This window comes from Sinocyclocheilus anshuiensis, unplaced genomic scaffold (assembly GCF_001515605.1).
Source record: "Sinocyclocheilus anshuiensis isolate Anshui unplaced genomic scaffold, SAMN03320099.WGS_v1.1 scaffold764, whole genome shotgun sequence".
Classification (NCBI taxonomy): Eukaryota; Metazoa; Chordata; class Actinopteri; order Cypriniformes; family Cyprinidae; genus Sinocyclocheilus; species Sinocyclocheilus anshuiensis.
Window position 1 is genome coordinate 102,561 of NW_015555742.1, and position 7,087 is coordinate 109,647.

At 49.7% G+C, this 7,087-nt stretch overlaps 1 long non-coding RNA gene across 1 annotated transcript in view; it reads left to right on the forward strand.

Annotated features, from left to right (window-relative positions):
* The window catches only part of LOC107673315 (uncharacterized), a 1,568-nt gene extending 1,028 nt beyond the window's left edge, over positions 1 to 540 (forward strand). The window contains exon 2 of the long non-coding RNA XR_001632394.1: positions 421 to 540. This is a non-coding gene — a long non-coding RNA (uncharacterized LOC107673315). The remainder of the gene's footprint in view (positions 1 to 420) is intronic.
* Positions 541 to 7,087: the final 6,547 nt, after the last annotated feature.

Here is a 7,087-nt window from a genome sequence, read left to right on the forward strand (position 1 = left end):
TCTTTCCCCGCCATTGACGAGTTATCTCGTCTTTTAGAAGAAAACGCTTCAAAGACGAGTTTGTACGGCTTTTTGTGTTTTCACTGTTATACACTCGGGGGCGCTATTACGCATCTTCTGAACGAGTACAAAACCTCCCGAACAAAAACACGGAGAAACGAGCGATCTCTTATGTAAACAGATGCATATGAAAAATAATGCGATCATCAGCAATAGACAGCATATTGATGATTTTTTTTGTTTAAAAGTAGAGGCTCTGATTTTTATTTTGGTGTAATACCCAAATATTCATACAGCAAAATATACCTGAGGCCATCAAATTTTTGTGAAAATCATGAAAAACGCTGGCGGGCAACTTTTTTCAAAAATGCTGGCGGGGAAAGAGTTAATGAAAATAAAACATTTTTACGTTTATTTCAGAGTTGATTGAAGAAAATGAGGAGAGTGAAGAATTGAGTGAAGTTGAGGGAAAAAATCACTTCAGAACTGGAAAAAAACCTTTGAGTTGCTGTCGAACTCTGAAAGTTTTAAAGAAAAGAAGATCCAAGAAATCTTTCACCTGCACTCAGTGTGGAAAGAGATGGACATGCAAACATCATCTTGAGCTTCAAATGAGAGTTCATACTGGAGAGAAACCGTTCACTTGTGATCAGTGCGGTAAGAGTTTCACACACACATCAAGTCTTAAGAGACACATGGACATCCACACTGGAGAAAAACTGTACACGTGATCAATGCGGGAAAACATTTTTGAGAGCTTTATACCTGAAGAATCACCTGTTAGTTCATACAAAGGAGAAGCCACATTCATGTCATTTGTGTGGAAAGAGTTTTTCATTCCTACAACATTTAAAAGAACATCAGAAAATACATACTGGTGTGAGAGACTACATGTGCTTTGAGTGTGAAAAGACTTTTACTTACGCGAGCAGTTTAAAACTGCATGAGAGGATTCACACTGGAGAGAAACCTTACAAGTGTTCACACTGCGACAAGAGATTCATTGATCCAGGACATCTGAAAACACACGAGAGGATTCACACTGGAGAGAAACCTTACAAGTGTTCACACTGCGACAAGAGATTCAGTCATTCAGGAATCCTGAAAACACACGAGAGGATCCACACTGGAGAGAAACCTTATAAGTGTTCACACTGTGACAAGAGATTCAGTCAGTCAGCAACTCACGAGAGGATCCACACTGGAGAGAAACCGTATCACTGCACTGCATGTGGGAAGCATTTCAAACATTCATCTTCTCTACACAGTCACACAAAAAACATTCACCGTAAGTAGATCATATTCAGATCCAGCACTTTCAGATCTGATGCTGCCTCCTCACCAAATGTGACACAATAATGCATCAAGCAATAAAATATCATCTGGATAAATATGTCATAACAAGTAACAAGACAAAAAAACAATATCTAAAGTTTTCACAGTGAAAAAAGGTTTATTCTTGTATATAATGTTGCTTCATGATATAAATGACATTAGTGTGCTTTCTTATGAGTTTCATATTATGTTCAATTGTCTTATAATGCATGTCACTTGTAGTGTGCTTACTCTTTCATGAAGGAAAGCAGAGGTTTTTACAAACTCAAACTGTTCTTGTTCAGGAAGCTGAAGAAGAGACTGTAACACTTTTAAGAGAGACTGAGATTTATTTTTTATTTTGTTCTTCATTGTGTAAGGCCTCTGCGGAACAGATCCACCAAAAAGCCGCAGAATAAACAAATTCCAAAACCAGATCTAAAGACTCCCCCACACAGCCATCACGAGGTCGTAAAACTGACAACACCCTCATTGTCTGGATTAGTTTCCTCTCAACATGATAGTAGCTAATCCAATCAAGGGAAAAGAGAACTCCTTTGTCTGGACGAAGAGGTTTTTACAAACTCAAACTGTTCTTGTTCAGGAAGCTGAAGAAGAGACTGTAACACTTTTAAGAGAGACTGAGATTTTTTTATTTATTTTGTTCTTCATTGTGTAAGGCCTCTGCGGAACAGACCCACTAAAAAGCTGCAGAATAAACACATTCCCAAAACAGGATCTAAAGACTCCCCCACACAGCCATCACGAGATCGTAAAACTGACAACACCCTCATTGTCTGGATTAGTTTCCTATCAACATGATAGTAGCTAATCCAATCAAGGGAAAAGAGAACTCCTTTGTCTCGACGAACTGAAGACTCGTTTAAGCAACACACGGTTAAGTGCTACCTTGTGGACACTATGCATAAATCCATAGTAGAAGCCCGAAAACAGGAAAAGGCAAATTTACGTGACACTCTCCAGGCCTGCAAACACCCAAGATCCATACAGCGTGACTCCTCGTGACCCGCGAGGGCAGGGGTCTGCAACCTTCAACAACAAAAGAGCCATTTTGGCCCCTTTCCCACCGGATAAAATTCTTGCATTTTTGATGTTTCAGAATTTTGGATCCATGCGTTAGTTCTTAAAGTGACAGCAGCCTGTGGAGCAGTCGTGGTCTAATGGTTAGAGAGTCGGACTTGTAACCCAACGGTGAGACCCCTGAGCAAGGCACCGAACCCCCAACTGCTCCCCAGGTGCCGCAGCAAAAATGGCTGCCCACTTCTCCAGGTGTGTGTTCATGGTGTGCGTGTTCAATGGTCACTGCTGTGTGTTAAGCAGATCTTTTATCAAAAAGGGAAAGAAAGAAACACAGAAATGTTTAAACTTCATTGCAAGCCATACAATCTAAAGTCAAATTGTGAAATTAATTTACTGAAACTTTGGAATTTTCCATAATAAAAGGCAAAAAAAAAGAGCTACTATGTTAATCTTACTGCATGCACCCAAGTGTGAAAAGTGACATTAAAAATGCAAGTTTTCTTTTTTTTTTTTTTTACATTTTTGAGTTGACATTCAAAAACAGGACCAATTTAACAGATTGAAAGTGATAATTTCTGTCAATTTTACTGGAATATATATTTTTGTTGTCTTCCTCGGGAGAAGAAAAATAACAATTATAATCATGACAACACTGGGCGAAACTGTTGAAGTGTCTCGCGTCAGATATGATTGTGTAATTCTTACCTGTTATTGTGTTAAAACTAAAATACTCCTGCAGTAATCTGAAAGTGAAAATCACAATAAAGCACATGTTGATGCAGTACTTCAGCAATCATCATTTTACTTGAACCCAAGTGTACAGCTGGCCACAAAAGGGCAAAATTTTTACTTGTGGTGTTTCGTTCTTCCTGTTGTCACGCTTATGGACTTGTTTTGGTGTGAAAACTCCACACAGTAGCAATCGTGACAGAACACCGGACCGAACAAAGAAAAAAATTAGTGAGTGTCGCCTTTTCCACCTATTTTGTTTTCTTGTGTTTTTGACTGTTTTTTTTTTTCTGGTTTCCCTATGGATCTCCTCGCCTCGATGTTCACCTCCCTAGCCCGAAAAGACCTGCCCTTCGTGGAGTATACAGTTGAGTTCAGCCAGCTCACTGTTTTAATGACGTTCGACGATGCTGCGCTGAACTCACTGTTCTGGATCGGGGCAAATTACCACTGCCCCGTCGCCCTCCCAGACTTTACCACTGCCCCGTCGACCTCCCAGACTTGGAGCATCTATCCCCGATCCAGAGCACAGCCAGACCCAGAGCCCAGCCCACTATCTCCCCGTTGTGTGGAGCCCAAGCCCGAGCCCACCGATGATGGAGAGCCCGAGCCTGGTGCGACCGACGAGCCATCGCCTAACAGAGCTAAAGTGCTGAGGATCGCCGCGGAGCCGGAGCTGCAAGTAATGTCAGACCAGGTGCGAGAGCCGGCTATAACGCCTGCCACGAGGGAGAATGCCGTGGACCGTGAGAGCGTGGAGAGGAGCTCTGCCCCCTGCACCATGACTGAGGGTGAGCTTAATGTGATTCTGGGACTGCTGTACTTAGAAGGAGAGATTTTGAATGTATATGCTGACCTGCCCCCTCTCCTCCCTCCTTCATCGGAGCCCTCTGTCACTCATGTTTCCCCACCCAGCCCGGAAAGAGAGACTGTTCCCGAGCTCAGCCCAGAGAGGGCTTCTGTCCCTGAGTCCAGCCCAGAGGGGGCTTCCGTTTCCAAGATCGGCCCAGAGAAGGCTTCTGTTCCCGAGTTTAGCCCAGAGTAGGCTCCTGTTCCTGAAAATGGCCCAGAGAGGGCTTCCATTCCCAAGGTCAGCCCAGAGAAGGGCTCCTGTTCCTGAGTTTGGCCCAGTGAGGGGTCCCATTTCCGAGTCCAGCCCCGAGAGGCCTCGTGTCCCCGAGCCCAATCCAGTGAGGGCTTCCATTCCCAAGTTCGGCCCAGGGAGGGCTTTTGTTCCTGATTGCAGCCCTGTGAGCCCAGAGGCTCAAAAATGCCCACCCACCCTCCTGCTCCTGCCTCCTCCACCGCTGTCGTCTGGCAGCCCCTCTGCTCACCCTCAGCTCACCGTCTGTACGGTGTGAGCTCCGCGGGCCTGCCCGTCTCCATCGTCAGCATGGCTGGAAAATCCTTGGCCTCTGCCTCCAGCATCTGAGTCCCGGACTCCGCCTCGGTTGTCGACCCATCGGCTCCACCATGGCTCTTAGCTCCCTCTTCTCTGCCGTGGCTCGTCAGTTCACCAGCTCCACTGTGCTCCCTCGTCCCTCCGGCTCCGCCTTGGTCTGTCGTCGACCATCCGTCGCCTCGGGACTCCACTCCTCCGGCTGCGCCTCGTTCCTCCGTCTCCATCAGGCTCCTCCTTCCCTTTGGCTGCTCCTTGGTCCTCTGTCGCTCCGGCTCCACCGTGGCCTTCAGCCTCCTCGTCACCCTGGCTCATCGGCTCTCCATCTCTGCCTCGGGCTCCTCCGCCACCTGCTCCGCCGCCATCGGTCGGCCCCCTGGAGTCATCAGGCGCCACCATGGGTTGCCTTTATGGCTGTGGCCTGGGGCCCACCTGGCTCCGCCTGCTCCAAGTCCCTCCTGTCTCCTCCCTCCTTCATCACCACCCTGGACTCTGTCTTCCGGCCCCCTCCCGGGTGTCCGTCCTCCTCCCAAGGTTCCACCCATTCCTCCCTCTGTTTTTTCTATGGTGTGAGGACGCGCCTTCTGGGAGGGGTGGGGGCAATATGTCATGCTTATGGACTTGTTTTGGTGTGTTTTCCCTCCCCATGTGCTCCGTGATCTAGTTTCCCTCTTGTTTGATTAGTCATTTGTTTCAGGTGTGTCCCGTTAATTACCCTCATTTAGTTCAGTATTTAAAGTGTTGTCTGTTCCTTGATTCCTTTGTACGGTGTTCTCAATGCTATGTGTTACATCATTATCCCTAGCATTTAAGCTCCAGTCTTTGCATTTCTCCCCTGTCGGGTCTACTTCGTCTTTACATGTGTCAGCATCTCGTTCCTGTATTGGATTACCCCTGTGTTTTGATGATTAAAAGACTGTTGATTGTACTCCACGTTTCTCTCGTCCCTCCGACAATGTAAGTGTGACAGAAGACCCGACCTACACAGTTACCTCCGTGTTTTCTCTCCATTTGTTTTCTCGTTTTTCTCTGTCTTTTTTTTTCGTTGTGTGCCCTTATGGATCCCCTCGTCCGCCCGGAGTTCCTCCTCCTCCTGCTGGAGCAGGGGGAGCGATTGCTCGAGGACCATACTAGACTGTTCCAGCTGCTAGCTAACACCACCAGCTACCCGGACGACACGCTCTGTGCGTTCTACGACGCCAGTCTAAACATCGAGTGCAGAGCGCCGTCGTCCGAAGATGGTCCTCGAGAGAAATTCGCCGCATTTGTGGAGTGGATTCTGGCGAGAAACAGATCGCCCCTCACCGTCTCTCCCGAAGATGATCTCGCCAGATCCACTCCGGACCCAGAACCCAGCCCACCATCTCCCCGCTGCGAGGCACGCAAGCCCGAGCCCACCAAGGACGGAGAACCAATTCCCGCCGTGATTAACGAGCCAGCGCAGTACAGAGCGACTGAGCGGAGGATCGTCCCGGATGCAGAGCCCGTTCCGTCTGAGCAGGTGCGAGAGCCGGCGACCACGCCCTCCACGAGGGAACAAGCCATGGACGGTGAGAGCACGGAGTGGAGCTCCGCCCACTGCACCACGGCTGAGGGTGAGCTTATCATGCATCTGGGATGGCTGGACGTAGAGTGGGACCTTATTGACTGGGAAACAGATCTGGAGACCGACTGGCCCCCTCTCCTCTCTCCTTCGTCCCCGCTGGTCCCGTCTGGCCAGGAGTGGGCTTTGATTCTGGAGGGCAGCCCTGAGAGCCCGGAGGCTCACGAATCCCCAGCCACCCGCCTGCTCCTGCCTCCTCCACCGCTGTTGTCTGGCAGCCCCTCTGCTCGCCCTCAGCCCACCATCTGTATGGTGCGAGCTCCGTGGGTCTGCCAGTCTCCATCGTCGGCGTGGCTGGAGAATCCTTGGCCTCCGCCTCCAGCCTCTGAGTCCCGGACTCCGCCTCGGTTGTCGACCCATCGGCTCCACCATGGCTCTTAGCTCCCTCTTCTCTGCCGTGGCTCGTCAGTTCACCAGCTCCACTGTGCTCCCTCGTCCCTCCGGCTCCGCCTTGGTCTGTCGTCGACCATCCGTCGCCTCGGGACTCCACTCCTCCGGCTGCGCCTCGTTCCTCCGTCTCCATCAGGCTCCTCCTTCCCTTTGGCTGCTCCTTGGTCCTCTGTCGCTCCGGCTCCACCGTGGCCTTCAGCCTCCTCGTCACCCTGGCTCATCGGCTCTCCATCTCTGCCTCGGGCTCCTCCGCCACCTGCTCCGCCGCCATCGGTCGGCCCCCTGGAGTCATCAGGCGCCACCATGGGTTGCCTTTATGGCTGTGGCCTGGGGCCCACCTGGCTCCGCCTGCTCCAAGTCCCTCCTGTCTCCTCCCTCCTTCATCACCACCCTGGACTCTGTCTTCCGGCCCCCTCCCGGGTGTCCGTCCTCCTCCCAAGGTTCCACCCATTCCTCCCTCTGTTTTTTCTATGGTGTGAGGACGCGCCTTCTGGGAGGGGTGGGGGCAATATGTCATGCTTATGGACTTGTTTTGGTGTGTTTTCCCTCCCCATGTGCTCCGTGATCTAGTTTCCCTCTTGTTTGATTAGTCATTTGTTTCAGGTGTGTCC